Source organism: Quercus lobata, chromosome 4 (assembly GCF_001633185.2).
Source record: "Quercus lobata isolate SW786 chromosome 4, ValleyOak3.0 Primary Assembly, whole genome shotgun sequence".
Lineage (NCBI taxonomy): Eukaryota > Viridiplantae > Streptophyta > Magnoliopsida > Fagales > Fagaceae > Quercus > Quercus lobata.
This window is the reverse complement of record NC_044907.1, coordinates 55,277,208-55,294,501: the sequence shown is the minus strand read 5'-3', so window position 1 is coordinate 55,294,501 and position 17,294 is coordinate 55,277,208. Positions and strand designations below refer to the sequence as shown.

Genomic DNA, 17,294 nt, shown 5'->3' with positions numbered 1-17,294 from the left:
TTCCGGAGGAAGTTGACGTCATCCAGATTTCAGAGACATGATGTGAAATGACACCACTCAGAAGGGAGATGATGTGGTTCTAATTTCAGAGCTATGAAGTGGCATAACCTAGAAGAGAGACGATGTAGCCTAGACTTGGAAGGTACAAGGAGATGCCCCCAGGAGATAAATGATGCAAAGTATACCTCAGAGATGTGGGAGGATGACCACAAAAAGTGAGCAATGCTATGAAGACTTCATTTCTTGCAAAAGAGGTTGGAGATTTTATTTTACTCCACAACCAAGCATCAACCTATGTTTATCATCATTTCAAATAAAGTTAAGCAACATCAACTCCTTACAGTCTTCATTTTCTACTATGTCGATCTTTGATCATCCTATTGAGCAATGCCTTGCCAACCGAAGGGACCTTAAAAGCGCATTGATGACTGTTGGAAAACTCCTCAAGTTAGACTGACCATCCTTCTTCTTTTCCTATGACTGAACTTAGTGACAAGTATTAAGCTGCCTACGTACCCCGGAGAGGGATCAAGTCATCACGTAGTTCAACAGATTTTATTTTATTTTATTTTTTTATGATCTTTTCTTTTTTGATGATCTTTTTTTTTTTTTTTTGATGATTTTTTTTTCTTTTTCTTTTTATTTTTGTTTTTTTTTTTCAATAATTTTTTTTAGTGCGTGACTGAACTCAGCAAAAGATACTAAGTTGCCTACGTACCCTGAAGAGGGATCAAGTCATCACGTAGTTCAAAAGATTTTTTTGTTTTTTTTTTAATAATTTTTTTTAGGTGTTTTTGCAAAAAAGGGGGGCGCAGTGTGTAATAGTGGGTATCACCACTGATCGAACCCGAGACCTCGGCATCAAGGGAGAAATGGGTGTCCAACCGCTACGCCACACTCGCAATTGTTGACATGGAGTGAGATTAATTTCTCCTTATTGGTATGCTTTGAAGGGTAATGGGAAGACATCATGTACTCTTGCAGCACTACAGTGGGTAGTTTAAGCTCTTACCGAGGAGCAATTCTTGATTTTCAGGCATAGAAGCGTTTGAGGAACTTCCCATTGATGGAGCCGATCCTTACACTATCATTATCAATCAACTTGTAAGCTCCATTGGTGTAGACTTCTTGCACAACATAAGGTCCATCCCATTTTGAAGTGAACTTATTGCCTGTACGATGAGTTGTGATGATAGGTCTTCGAACGGTGAGGACTAAGTCACCAACTTGGAATGATCGTGGTTTGACCCTTTTATTGAATGCGCTTGAAAGACGAGCTTGATAACATTCAAGGCGTTGTTGGGCCTCAAACCTTTTTTCATCAAGTGCCTCTAATTCTTGCAACCTGAGCTTGGCATTTTCTTCTCCAGTCAATCCTTCTTGAATGGCAATCCGTAATGATGAGATTTGGCGTTCTAAAGGAAGGACGGCTTCCACTCCGTAGACAAGAGAATATGGCGTTGCTTGAGTAGGCGTTCGAAATGTTGTTCGATATGCCCATAATGCTTCTCCGATTCTTTCATGCCAGTCTTGCTTTGTCTTGGACACCACTTTTTTCAACAAACTGCCAAGTGTTTTGTTAAATGTTTCAGCTAGTCCATTTGCCGGGGCATTGTACATGGAGGAGTTGTATTGTTTAAATTCAAACTTCTCGCATAGCTCTGTTATCAGCCTATTGTAGAATGGTTTGCCATTATCAGTTATGATATATCAAGGGACACCATACCGATAGATCAAGTGAGTTCGAATGAAATTGACCACCGTTTCTTTCTTTACTTCCCTAAGGGGTATAGCTTCCGCCCATTTTGAGAAGTAGTCAGTTGCGGCCAAGATGTACAAGTGGCCACCGGATGACTTTGGTAATGGCCCTATTGCATCAAGACCCCATGCATCAAAAGGCCAAGAAGCTACAGTTGGGTGTAGAGGTTTTGGCGGTTGATGGATGAAGTTTGCGTGATATTGACAAGCTTTGCACTTCTTAGCGCATTCCATAGAATCTTGCACCATTGTAGGCCAATAGTAACCCATTCGTTTGATCCTATAATGTAACTTAGGACCTGACTGATGTACGCCGCTTATTCCAGAATGAGCCTCCTCTAAGGCTTGTTTAGCCTCCTCCTCTCCTAAGCAACGGAGAAACAATCCATCAAATGAATGGCGAAAGAGAGTGTCTTTATAGTAAATGAATCGAGCAGCCCTTCGCCGAATCTCGGTCTTGTGGCATTTATCATCCGGGAGTCTTCCATGTTGAAGGTATTCAATGATCACTTGTCGCCAATCTTCTTTTTCGACAAGGCATACAGAAATGATGTTGGCTTGCTCTTCCTCTTCTTCTTCAACCACAAGAGGTATTACCCACCTTTGGGAAATAGCGACTTTGGTTGTTTCTTCTTGGGATAATGCTAAGGCAGTAGCCAAATTAGCTAAAGCATCGGCCTGTCTATTCTCCTTCCTTGGTATATGCTCTAACGTAATGGTCTCAAAATTTGATAGCAACTTCTTCGCATATTTGCAATAAGGGATGAGGTCTTCTTTCTTGACGTCATATTGCTCCAAGATTTGCTTAATAATTAATTTGGAATCCCCAAAGATCTCAAGCTGCGCTATGCCCATCTCAATGGCTATTTGTAGACCAATAATCAATGCTTGATATTCAGCTACGTTGTTAGAGCAAAGTTTGCTTAATGAGAATGAGTACAGAAGTATTTGCCTTTATGGAGAAACAAACACTACACCTGCCCCTACTCCTTCTCGATGTGCAGCCCCATCGAAAAACATCATCCATGGTGGCATTTCTTCAATGTAAAACACATCTTCATCCGGGAAATCATCGGAGAACTCCCAATCAGATGGAACTGGGTGATCAGCTAAAAAATCTGCCAATGCTTGACCTTTGACAGCTTTTTGTGGAATGTATGCAAGGTCATATTGTTGTAGCAAGACTGCCCATCGAGCTATACGACCCGAAACTACTGGCCTGGAGAGGACATATTTGATCGGATCCGCCTTTGCTATCAAACGGATTGTATATGCTTGCATGTAGTGCTCCAGTTTGTCTATGGCAAAGAAAAGAGAGAGGCACATCTTTTCGATAGGAGAATAATTTAATTTAGCCCCATTGAGAGTTCGACTTAGGTAATAAAGGGCTTTTTCTTTCCCCTCTTTATTTTCCTGCGCCATAAAAGCACCTAGAGACTTTTCTTGGGCCGCAATATACAGCACCAAAGGCTTTCCTGGGATAGGAGCACCTAAAACTGGAGGATTAAGCAAGTACCTTTTGATGAGCGCAAAAGCATTGCTACAAGCCTCATCCCATTCAAAGTGCACATCCTTTTTCATCAATCTATTGAAAGGTTGACATCAACCGGCCAAATTCGAGATAAATCGTCATATGTAGGCCAGTTTTCCCTGCAAGCCTCTAAGTTCTCGTAGATTCTTGGGTTCTGGCATTTTCTGGATAGCTTCAATTTTGGACTGGTCAATTTCAATACTGCGGTGCCTCACAATGAAACCAAGAAATTTTCCAGATGTTACGCCAAAAGCGCATTTGCGGGGGTTCATTTTAAGCTGATACTTTCTCAGTCGGGTGAACACGGATCGTAGATCTGCCAGATGGTCTTCCCTCCTTTTTGTTTTAACCACCAAATCATCGACATAACACTCCACGTATTTATGAAGTACATTATCAAAGATCTTCTGCATGGCCCGTTGATAAGTAGCACCAGCATTCTTTAGTCCAAAGGGCATCACTTTGTAACAGTAAATTCCCTTAGGGGTATGGAAAGCTGTAAGCTGCTCATCCTTAGGATTCATTCGAATTTGGTTGTAACCCGAAGATCCATCCATGAAAGATAAAGCTTCATGACCAATAGTGGCATCAACCATGACCTTAGTGATGGGTAATGGAAAATCATCTTTGGGACATGCATTGTTCAAATCACGAAAGTCAACGCACACTCGGATTTGTCCATTCTTCTTTTTGACAGGGACGATGTTAGCGATCCATTCCGGGTACTGTACTTCACGAATGAAGCCTGCTTCAATGAGCTTATTGACCTCGGTTTCTATTTGAGGGATAAGCTCTGGCCGAAAGCGTCTTTGAGCTTGCTTGACTGGGCGCACGCCCTTCTTTACTGCCAAATGGTGTAGAGCAATACCCGGATTGAGCCCAGGCATTTCCTTGTAAGTCCAAGCGAACCCATCTTTGTACTCTACTAGGAGCTTGAGGTATCCTTCTTCTTCTTCAAGGGTAAGAAGCGCACTGATGAAAGTTGGCCAGGGTTCTTCAACAGTTCCTAAATTGATCTCTTTAAGTTCATCAACTGTAGCTTGTCCTCCATCTTCCAAGGCTGGAGAAGCTTCATCGACCTCTTCATTGGTTGCTTCAGCATCTGACAGTGTACCCTCTTCTATTGTAATATGAAACGAGGATGATACCTCTTCAATTTCCTCATCATGGACGTGTGACTGACTTGTATGTACAATCATTCGTCTTTTGACTTTAAGCGATCCTTCAGTGTTGATCTCCAAGGTAAAGTTACGTTTCATGCGTGAAGGAATGCTACTGCGAATCTCATCATTGGCTTTCTTCTCCCCTTGAATGTCAAAGTTTATTGAACTTTGAGAATGACTATCAATAGGCCTTTTCGTTGCCCCCAGTCAATCAAAGACTGATTTACAAGCAAGAGTGTCCCGATTTGGTGTTAAACAAGCTGTATTTAACCTGTCGAACACTGTGATTCGTGATGACGAGGCGTCGATGTGATCAAACACTGAGACATGGGGTGAAGAATGGTCTTTTCTTTGATTTGAACTTTCGCCGACCTCCACCGTTATGTATTGGGAACTCGAAGGATCGCTTCTTTTCTTGATCCATATCTGAGCTGGTTGTTCGGGAGTATAACCTAATCCAGTCTTTGGGATATGAATTTCATGCCCTTCAAGCCGCATTTTCCTTTGTGTTTTGCTAAGGCCATGCATCTTTTCTCCGGTGGCTTCTGGAATTAGCTTCCCAAAGTCTTCTTGTTTTGAGAAATCGTAGCCTGCTTTGGCTAACAGCCTATATGCCTTTGGGTCAAACCATTCTTTCGACCGCTCACTTGGTAGAATACCATGCTCTATCGGACTTTGCGAAGATCTCACGAATCCATTTAACGGCTTCGAGGGCAAAGGGTTTGTGGATGAAGTTAAAGGCATGACATGATTTTCTTTCAATATGGCTACATCCTCCATCGTGAGCTTTGCAGGTCTCCCCATGTCTTTTGTAGGTTAAAGGCATTCTGCGAATGGTGATTGTCCATTCTTGCGATGTGATAATGGTATATACCGGAGGAAGGGTTCTGGGCCTTTCTTTGGGGAAGAAATGTCCTTTTTGGCGATGAATTTAACATGCTCCTTTTCATCCTGTTTACTTTTCATAGACGGGATCTCAACTAGAAGAACCTCGCTAGAAATGTCTTCTTTTGCATAAAATTTTGCATCAGCAAAATGAGCTTCGGTTTCTGCAAAAGGCTTTAAATCGGCATCGACCTTTTTTATTCCATTTTGAAAGAACTTGAAGCATTGATGCAAGGTTGATGGCACTATTCCATTTTCATGGATCCAAGGACGTCCTAACAACATGTTGTAGGTCGTCTTAGCGTCAATGACGTGGAACAAGACGTTGCTTTTCAATTCTCCAATGGATAATTCTAGGTGGATCAGGCCGATTGCACGTTGTCCTCCTTGATTAAAACCTTGGATGATCAAACGACTGTGTGATAATTCTTCCATAGTAAAACCTAGTCGTTTCATGGTCATTTTTGGAAGTATGTTAACGGCTGAACCTCCATCAACAAGGATACGCTCGATCCTTTGTTCACGAGCATAACCAGAGACATAGAGTGGGTGATTGTGGGGCTTAGAGCCTAACAATAGATCCTCATCAGTGAAAGTCAAGTCTGGAGAGCATGCGTAGCATCCCTGTGTTTGTTGAAGCGTATTGGTATGAGGGGCGTATATCTCTGGCTCCTCAAGAGCTCGGGTGAGCACTTCTTTTGGTGATGTGGAGGATTGCAAGGGTTCAACTTCATCGACCTAAGATTGGAGTTCCTCCAAAGATGACAAGGTCTCTTTTGGATCATCATAGTCAATGTCCTCCTTTTCGTCCTGGATTTCGCAACGAGAAATTGTGTGGACGGCCTCGGCTGAGTCATTTTGAAAGAATTTTTTGGGGAAGAATTCTTCCAATGTGATGAGCTTTCGAGATTTTTGGGTTTGTGCTGAATCTTCATATACCTTTGTTCCCAGTCTCCTTTGCCTCTTATCACTCATTCTTTTTTACCAAGGCTGAATCTGGTTTTGTGCTCTTTTGGACTCTTGGATGATCAAATGAAGAGGGAATGCTCGTTTCTTCTTCCATCTCTTGCGAACAACCATTGTCCAACCTTCTTCCTCATCCGTCGTTGACCTTTTATCATCGTTTGAATTATAATGAGGTGCTTTTTGTGAGAGCTGAACTTGAACCGGTTCTAGAGAACCAAAATGGATGAGCGTGGTATTTGCCCCTTGCTTAGTATTTGGAGACAGGGAACTAGGGAACCCACAAGAAAATGTGACCAGGTTTGACTGAGCAACATCATTAAAATCCAAATCGATTTTCCTTTCCTTGGCTAGCTTCATGATGAGTTCTTTAAGAACAAAGCATTTTTGGATTGGATGACTTATGATGCAATGATACCTACAATAGTTCGGGTCATCAACTTTTCTCATCTCTTTCGGTCGTTTGCATTCTGGCAATTCAATTAATTTCAACTTGAGTAGTTGTTCTAGCATTTCAGGCATATCGGCGTCTAGGAAAGGATAGACCTTTTGTTCCCATTTCTTAAGTGATGAGCGACGCGTCTCACGTTGTTGACCTCCTTCAGGCCTCTTTTCATTGGCCTTCACATTTTTTGTTGAAATTTTGATTGGGGCAGGATTGACATTCATTGAGTCTTTGATATTACTTTTTGCATTCCTGTCATTTTTCCTTATTTCCCATCTTTCTTTCCTTTCTTCAGGTACGGGAGGTTTCGTATTTCCATGGCTGGAGATACTTAATTCCATGTCATGCGCACGAGTTGCCAACTCTTCAAATGTTCGAGGCTTTACTCCTTGAAGGATGTAAAGAAGTCCCCAATGCATGCCTTGGATGCACATCTCTATAGCAGATATTTCAGTAAGTCTATCCTTGCAGTCTAGACTCAAAGAACGCCACCGATTGATATAATCAACGACGGGCTCATCCTTCCACTGTTTAGTATTGGTAAGCTCCATCATGCTTACTGTGCGTCTTGTGCTGTAGAATCAGTTGAGAAACTCCCTTTCAAGTTGTTCCCAGCTATCGATTGATTCAGGCTCTAAGTCTGTATACCAATCAAAGGCATTCCCCTTTAGTGAACGGACAAACTGCATTACAAAGAGGCCTCCTTGAGTCCCTGCATTCTCGCAAGTTTCTACAAAGTGAGCAATGTGTTGCTTAAGGTTTCCTTTGCCATCGAATTGCAAGAACTTAGGAGGTTGATACCCATTTGGCATTCTCATGTTATCAATGCGCTTTGTATAGGGTTTGGAATATATGAGAGAACTTGTGGAAGAACCTCCATATTATGCTCAAATGGTATTTGTAATCATATCCTGCAGTTGTTGGACAAATATCGAGGCCATTAAGGTGGAATGTCCATGTTGAGAAGTGCCTTCACCTCCTTTTCCTTTATCACCCTTGGCGTTTTCTCCTTTGAAGGTAAAGCCAGGTGGCTGCTCAGGGCCAAGACTTGATTCACCCGAATCTTGTACCTCCAGCTTGTTCATTAGAGTTGCAATTTTGACATCCTTTTCTTCAAGTGCCTTTGTGAGAAGGATGACTCTTTGTTCCATTTCAGCCATCTTTTCTTCCATGGTAGAGGTGTTAGTCATCATTACTAGCATGACCTCTATAGATGACGGGGAAAATGATGAAACAGGATGAGTCAATTGTACTTCACTCCTTAAGTTTCTCATCATGGGTGAAGAGTTGATAGAAAAGGTCTTTGTTGGGGATGATTCATTACTGGTCTCCAAATCTTTCGAGGCAGATTAATCTTTAGTGGTAGCTTTCCTATTTGCAAGAAAGTCCAGAGAGGTGACAGCAGGAGGTTGGCTTTCTTGGGTTGGTTGAGGTTGGAGTCGATCAAGAGTTTTGGACCGACTGCGAGTGATTGGGCCGACATACTTATCAGCACTGGAATTATCAACCACTGATTTTCAGACATTCTTGCTAGAGGCCATTGAAGCTAGTAGCAAAATAATGTCGAATTTCTTTTCTTTTGAAAGAGGAAGAGATGAGAAGCAGAGAGGTCCCACCGGGCGTGCCAGAATTTGTAAGCGACTAAATTTCTAGTTTGAAATAAATCAAACAAGTAAAATAGTTTCACAAATACGAATTTGTATTGATGATTGTGTGGTACAATTCTCTGGAATTACAAAAGAGTGATCCTCTGATTCGATCTCCTTGCAAAACTTATTGATTAGATTTATGGTAATGTGGATTTGACTTGAACACAAAATATCCTTCAATTTGGTTGAGGGATGGATCAAAGATTACTGAAACGGAGTTACAATGAATCTCTGGCTATGAGCTTGTTTAGAAATCCTTTGTTCTTCGCGTTCTTCGTGTTCTTCGTGCGTTCTTCGTCTTCGAAGGTTTGTGGTGGAAGTTCTTCGGAACTTTAGAGGCTTGAATCCGTTGAGCTTCAATGATTTGTGATTTGTTGATGTTTTCGGACACTTTTGGCTTGATTCCCGTGAACTTTAGGATCTAGGCAGATGATCTGGATGATTCTGCTTCGAATGTTCTTCGATTTTGGGGTTGAAGTTCTTGAAGGCTTTGAGGCTTGATCTTCGCAGAGCTTTTTCACTTCTGAATTCTGGTCCTTTTAAATGTCTCAGGAAGGCTTCTATTTATAGGAGTTTTGGGGTGGGTGAGCGACATGTGGCGGAACTTGATTGGTGACACATGTCACAGCCTGATTGGTTCGCTTGTGTCATCGCTTACACATGCTGGACTGCTTGAGTCATCGCTTACACGTGCGAGGCTGCTTGAGTCGTCGCTTACACGTGCATTGATGCGTGATTGGTTCTTGCATGACACTTGGCAAATTTCTGTTGGCTTCTGAATAGTGAAAGCAAAACCTAGCAGCAATACATGGTGCTCTGTAATTGGCTGTATTTTATGGACTTGATAATGTGACGTGTCAGCTTGTGATAGGTTGGGAATTTTCCCTTTCTACATGGGGAATGCAAGATTGTGGGGTCCTTGAAGACATCACTTATTCTGTCATCAGGTTAATTGTTTGGCTTACTAGCAGATTTTTCTGAGCCACACAATATCTTGATTTGATCTTCTGATGTTAAAAATTAGCCCAGAGAAAAAGAAAATGTACGTACAACTATTATTGTTTGGCTTACCAGGTTTTTCTAGCCACACAATTTCTTGATTTGATCTTCTGTTGTTGAAGATCAAATGATTTAAATCAAGATTATCGGGAAAAATTATAAGGTTGATTAATAAATCAATATATTGATTGTTAAAGAAACCCATGCATGGAATTGGAGCAATCAATATATATATAATCACAGTGTAAATTATCATTGACTTTTGTGTATTCTGCATTATAAATATGGATTTCTTTGTAACTTAGAAAAGTGAACAAGAAAATACAATCTTTTGGTTATTGTGGAATGTCATGTAGACTACCGCATATAGGGGCGTAGCCAGGATTTTTAACTTTGGGGCCGAATTACATGCTTGTACATTAGTCATAACTCATATATTTATGTGTATGTATGTATGAGATAGATAGAGTTAAAAGAAATAAAAAAATGAAGCTTAAAGATTAAGACTGCCACCAAAAAATAAAAATCACTAGTTTAAGCAAAATAATAAACTTTTAGCGACTTTCACATTTGAACATGCACAAACATAGTGCACTTTTGTTTACTTAAAAGTAAATAAATAAATAGCATTCAAACTTTGTATTTTTTTTTTTTTGGGTTTGAGTAAACGTGTGTTTTGTTGGGTGAAGTCCACTTGAGAAACTAAAATATTGTAATTGTAAAAATAGTCAAATTTCAAAATAAATGCTATAAAGAAATTAACATTGTATGATACGTAAGACCTACAATAAAATAAACACATATGACAATTGCTCCAGTCAATTGCTGAACCAAAAGCTAATGACTGAAAGGTAACTCATACTTTTACTCTGTTTTAGTCATTTTATATGCCATAATTTGCTAGACAACCCCACTTAATTAATTATTTTCATTACTTCCATATACCTTCTTTAATCCTAATAGTTCCATACTCTGGATATATCCAATCGTCAGCCAATAAAATTGAGACATACTTATCGTATCAAATATTTTTTATCACTCTTACTAATGTGTCATTCTATGTAGTTTTGAGAGATAATTGCCTCAGCTCTTTGATTGACCATACAACCACAACATATTTCAAAGAGGAAACCACTAAAACTAACACTAAATTAGGTATGTGAATTTTTTTAGAGCGGCCAATTGATACATTTGCAGAGGCCAACTTGTTTTTATATTGTATTATATAGGGGTTTCAAAAGCTTTTTTTTTTTTGTTTTTTTTTGGGGGGGGGGAATGGCCCCCCAAGCTTATGTGTGCCTCCGCCCCTAACCGCATATTTATTTATTTTTGTATATCAAGCTACCACAAATTTCCACAGGAGTAATGATATTTTTACACTCTCTTTCTTTCTTTCTTATATTCGCTATTATGTTTTAAAATGTTGATATTTTCGCATTGGATATTGATATGTAAACTAGAATAAAGGGATATCAATCCTGAAGTTTGTGAATATCCTGTGTGTAATTTGGTCCAAAAAATCGCCCAGAATAAGGCACTTCGAGTCAGCATCAAAATCTCTCTGTCTCTCATTCTTTCAAACCTCGTGAAGCATCTGGTGTACTTCGTGGAAACTTCAGATATTGCCCTGCATTTTATTTTTCCATGGAGTGTTAAACTAGTTAAATTCTCGTTCTGAACAACAAAAATTAAGTATCTAACCCGGCAACCTGGACAAGTAAAGAGGATTCATATACATGGGAAAAAATATATTCAAAGATCAAGAATGAAGTAAAATTCTCTTTCCACGTGAACGGTTGATATCATGAGAAACACGCAAGCAATTACGCTTGTTGACCAATACAAACATTTAAGGGTCTCCGACTCTTACCTTCTTTCTTTTTATTTTCTTAGTATCATTTTTTCAAGTATCATCTATCTCCACCTATAAATAATGGTGTGTCATCTTAGGTTTCACTCACTACTACTACATTGTTAGACAATATCCATATTATTCATAGAGCTATAGCCACTGAGCTTTAAGAAACAATAATATTGTGATCTCAAAAGAGAAAAAATATTATTGAAGATATGGCTTTCAGTAAGAATCAACAACTTTTGTCTAAGATTGCAACCAATGATCGTCATGGTGAGAATTCTCCTTACTTTGATGGGTGGAAGGCATATGATAAAAACCCATATCACCCTATTGATAATCGTGAAGGAGTCATCCAGATGGGTCTCGCAGAAAATCAGGTTTGATGGATAATTTTATGCTTAATTTTGCTTTTGTCTCACATAAGCCTCTTTTACACGAGTGTTCCACATTATACTCTACCAACTACAGTATGTCATATAGGAAAAAAAAAAAAAGAGTCGAACCGTGTGACTGGTATAGCATAAAAGTGGAGTGCACGTTGGGATAGAGGAATTTTATTCTTCCTCACTAAAAATGCACATTAATTAACATCCAGAGTTATATATGTATGTATTTCAGCTTTGCTTTGATTTGATTCAAAAGTGGATTAGGAGAAATCCTAAAGCTTCCATTTGCACCACCGAAGGAGTTCACGAATTCAAGAATATTGCTATCTTCCAGGACTATCATGGCTTCAAGGAGTTTAGACAAGTATGAATTTATTGTTTGTAGAATGATTAAAGTATTGGGGTTAGGAAAATTAGATAAAATAAAGAAATGTGGACGTAGAGCTGGCATATATATATATATATATATATATACACATATTTGATATATTATTGACAATTAGAAGAAAATGTGTGAATTATTTGCATGGTGTAGCAAACTTTATGGGTAAAGCAAGAGGTGGTATGGCCACATTTGATCCAGACCGCATAGTCATGAGTGGTGGAGCTACTGGAGCAAAGGAGGCAGTCATGTTTTGCCTGGCCAATCCTGGCGATGCTTTCCTTGTACCCTCACCATGTTATCCAGCGTAACTCTCTCTCTCTCTCTCTCTCTCTCTCTCATTTTTGTTTTCTTTACTAATTAAAACACAAGAAAACTAATGGTGTTCGATCACTGTTGTTTTGAGTACTATATATAGATTAAAGCATAAAAAGCTTTCCTCCTGTAAGCACGGAAATATTGACATATGTCAATTCGGAAACGTATCAATATCGTACTTCTCCCCGTGTGTGAATTATTAAAAAAAAAATTAAAAAATAAGTTAATACCCCAATTTAAATATGCGACTCTGTTTTCTGTGTTTCTAAACCAGACTTTGCTTAATCTTAGTTTGCTGTGCTCACTTTATTCCTTATATACAACTGTAAGAGTTTAGAGTAGTGTAAAGAACTTCACCAGAGGTTAGCAAAAAAAAAAGAACTTCACCAGAAAGATGAATTCAAAAGAATCCAAGTCATGGTCATGACCTTGTGGTTCTGAACATATAAACAAATTGGGAATTTAGAACAGACAGGTACTGTGTTCAAAATTGGTTTCATCATTTACACTAGCAATTTCCCCGAAATTACAGGTCTTTGCTTAGCATAGGTCAATATATATATATATATATATGATATTGTTACAATGTCAAATATTCCAATCCCAACTATAGCTAGCAAAGGTCAATTAAATAATTTACTGCTGTTGGAAGTCATAAAATTCAATATGGTTTGATTCTATAAGTTAGGTCAAAGAACATACCAAGTCAGATATTAGTTATTAATAAACACGAAGTAATAAACTAGATTATTATTAAGTCAAAAAGCACAAAGAGTTTTTATTTATACTTAACTCCATATATTAACTTGTGTAAACTTAGCTAGTGGACCCTTGCTATTGAGCTATAAACCCTGTAATTGAAACCAACCTGCTGGTCATCACCTAATTCCAATCAAAAGCAGAGTGCATGCGTATGCGTATGCGTACAGCTGGATACTTTGGACAATTTCTATACTCATCTTGTCCTCAATATTCCAAGTTGTCTAAAACAAAAATTATTATATAAAATACTAGTTAAATATTATTTAAGTAGTAACATAAAAGTCTCATTTGAAATTTTTGCTTTAAGCCTCTGAAATGTTTGGGCTGGCCCTAATATTCACTTTTCTATTTTAAATGCTAACATTATTTTTGTCATGTGTATATTTTTACAGGGTGGATGTAACATATATGCATAAAAAAATATTTTCTTTTCACAAAAAAAAAATTGTAAAGTTGTGATTTACAAATTTGTATTTTGTTGGTTTTTATTTCGTGCCAAATTTGATTGTAATTTTATTCAATCTTTTGTACCCTATATTTGTTGTGGGAATTTATTGTAAGGGTTGTGTGATAGTGAGAGAGAGTGTGAAGACTCAAGCTATTGAAGACTGAAGAGTTTTTGCGGGTATATCGCGACTAAGTATCCCACGAAAGGAAGCATGTCTTGGCATATGACTGGAATGCGAAAAGTCAGGCCAAATGGAGACAGTTGTGTCTCGCGAGTATCTCGTGGGTAAAGCCTTCCCATGAGACACCCGCGAGACATTCTGTTCTGCCAGCCTGTCCAATCTGATACACACTTTCTGTGCCTACACTACCCATAAATATAAGAGAGAGCTTCAGAGAGAAAACCCTAGCTAAAACACTTGAGAGTTAGAAATTGTTCATCCAACAATTCTATACACATTTGTTTGTGGAATTTCCTCATCTCCTACCTCTCCATTTCCATACCATTGAGAGATCAAAAACCCAAACACTTACCACACCTTTTGAGAGTGTCCAGTGAGGTTTTGGTGCTGTTGGGAAACATTGGAAGAAGCCAAGGATGGCAAATGCAACATGAAACTTGTTGCGGGATCCAGAAAGCTAGACAATATACTGTTCCGAGAAGCCTTGTTGGAGTAGGAGTTTGGAGGGCTTAGATACAGAAGGTAGATTAGGCTTGGAGGGTCTCTTACTTACCTATGTATCCCAACTAATTGTCTAGTGGATTGATTACCGCTTGGAGGGTGGTGGAGAGATTTTTCACCGAGTTCTTCGGTTTCCTCTTCGATAACACGTCTTGGTGTTATCTATGTTTACATCTCTCTTCCCTACTCTTGTTCATTTCATGTTATTGCTGTGTTGCTTTAAATATGAATTAGAGTAGTTCTCTTGCTTGTTTGCTTACGTTTACACTATTCTGCACTTAGTATTAAGTTAATGTAAAATCAACCAAGCCGCATTTGAATTAGGGGTCTAAATAAACTTTTGTATTTTCACACATTTCGAACTTTCAAAACTGATTATAGGGTGACTAGTGTGACTTTCCTATTTGGAAAGTAACAATATATAGTCACACCGTAATCGACTTGAGATTAATGCAATACATGAGTACAAAGAGCACTGACAAGTTGTTATTGCGCCTAGACTACCAACCCTGTTGGTGTAAAAAAATATTTTCTCAAACTATAATATATAATGTAATAGTGGATTTGGACGTGACTTTTTTGCTAAAACTTAAAGGAGAAGTTAAAAGAAAGTTTGATCAATTTCGTTTTTGAATGCAGATTTGACTGTGAGTGGCGAACAGGGGTGCAGCTAATTCCTGTCAACTGTGATAGCTCGAACAGTTTTCTTATCACAAAAGCAGCATTGGAAGCAGCATACGAAAGAGCCCAACAAGACAATATCAATGTGAAGGGCTTGATCATAGCAAACCCGTCAAACCCTTTGGGCACGGTTTTAGACAGAGACACATTGAGAAGCCTAGTGAGCTTCATCAATAAAAAGAAAATCCATTTAGTCAGCGACGAAATATATGCAGCCAGTGTGTTCAGCACTCCAAGTTTCATTAGCGCTTCCGAAATTATAGAGGAAATGGAATGTGACCGTGATCTCATTCACATTGTTTATAGTTTTTCCGAAGATATGGGACTCCCTGGCTTTAGTGTCGGCATAGTTTACTCTTACAATGATGCAGTCGTGAATTGTGGGCGCGAAATGTCAAGCTTTGGATTAGTTTCCTCACAAACTCAACATCTACTGGCTTCAATGCTTTCAGATGATAAGTTTGTCGACGACTTTCTCAAGGAGAACTCGGAAAGGCTAGCCAAGAGGCACAGCTTGTTCACCAAGGGACTTGAAAAGGTGGGAATTACTTGTTTGAAAAGCAATGCTGGACTCTTTGTTTGGATGGATTTGCGTAGGCTTCTAAAAGAACAAACACTCGAGTCTGAAATGACGCTTTGGCGAGTAATCATCAATGACGTTAAGCTCAATGTTTCACCAGGGTCTTCGTTTCATTGCTCCGAGCCAGGTTGGTTTAGGGTTTGCTTTGCAAATATGGATGATGACACAGTTGAAGTTGCACTCGAAAGGATCCGAGTATTTGTTAAGCTTAGCTTGACATCTCGAAGATACGATGAGAGTGTTATGTCACCACACAGGATGTCTCCTTGCTCACCGCTTGTTCGAGCAAGCACTTAGATGACAACTATTATAATGTCTGAAAAGCAGGGGCGGCGGCCAGGGTGCCCCTCTCATGGACCACTCTTACCTGAATTCTTCCTAATTGTTAGGAAAACTTTAATTTAATGGACTTTGTTAACAGGTGACAGTAATGAGCACCTGTGATTCATTTATAATTGTTTGTATGGATAAATATATAATTGTTTGTATTGTCTTTAGGGCTTTGAGCATTGTTTTGTAGGCCTATTACAAAGGTTCACTATCAATCTCAAGTCCGGAAAAAGAGAGTTGCCGTAGGTCATTTTGTTATAAATGGAAACTCCCAACCCTAAAAAATTGAAGACTCACACTGTTGTTGTGAGATAATTTAAATTGGTTTAACATTTACACTACCTATGGTTTGAGGGGAAGAGGACAAAAAAAAAAAGCAGAAGAGAAATTAAGTAATTTTATCTGTTTGGATAGCATGAGAGTAAAGAAAATGAATTAAATTTGATGAAAAACCTTTCACTCAAACCAAACATAGAATTAAATTCATATCCCTCTACTGTTGCTAAAATATTAAACCGTTTGTATTCTCTATTGGCTTTTGGGTATTATTTTGTGGGCTTAAAAGCGTACACTTGTAGTTGTTCCTCCAAAAAAAAAGAGGTACACCTGTACGTAGTTAGTGACCATCCCCGGGTCGGTGTGACTTGACTCCCATAAACGACCACGTGTCTGAAAAAGTCAACCATTGAACGGTTGACATGTGGCCATCCATAAAAATAGTTTTTAGAATTTTTTACTATTTTAGTAGATATCTTTTAGCTTGCATATATGGTCTCATTCATAACTTCACTCAGCTAGCTTTTTGCATGAAAGCTGGTCGATTAGTTCACAAGATTATAAAGATCACACCGCATCTTTATAGAACATTAATGCCCCAGACGGCAAGAAAACTTAAACATGTCATTTTCTGCTGAGCTGAGCAAAGAAACAGGATTTTGTTTGCCTTTGAATACAAACTGACAATGGCTCCTAAAAATCAAACTAGCAAAGGTCGGTTTATTTGCTGAGACAAAAGGTCATTTGGCTAATTAAGCAACCATTTGTACATACACAAATTAATAATGTCCATGCATGGTGGGTCAGGTATATGTCTCCTCGGCTTGGTGAAAGTGACTATATATAAACATCGCTATTTAGTGCCCACATAAACCCAAATAATTAAAGAACATCGAGACAACTGTCGTCTCCCTCACCAGTTTGGCCAAAAACTGTGACCCTTTAACAGTGACATTGCATATTTCTTGCGAGCTACAATCACTAAGTTTACTCCTAAAATTTCACAATAGACAACAGACTACGATACCACTACATGAGCAACACGTTATTACTTTTTAGTGCATTATCATTATACTAGTGGCATTGAAGTCATATACTCAATATGTATATATTATATAAAAGTGGGAGTGGGAAATTTGGACAAGTAAATATGTACATTTTGTAGATAAACGAGCAAGAAGTGTCTATCGATCAACAT

The 17,294-nt window shown here is 38.8% G+C and overlaps 1 pseudogene; it reads left to right on the top strand.

The window, feature by feature from the left end:
- Nucleotides 1–11,372: 11,372 nt before the first annotated feature.
- LOC115983923 lies at nt 11,373–15,890 on the top strand (annotated as a pseudogene).
- The last annotated feature ends 1,404 nt before the right edge of the window (nt 15,891–17,294 follow it).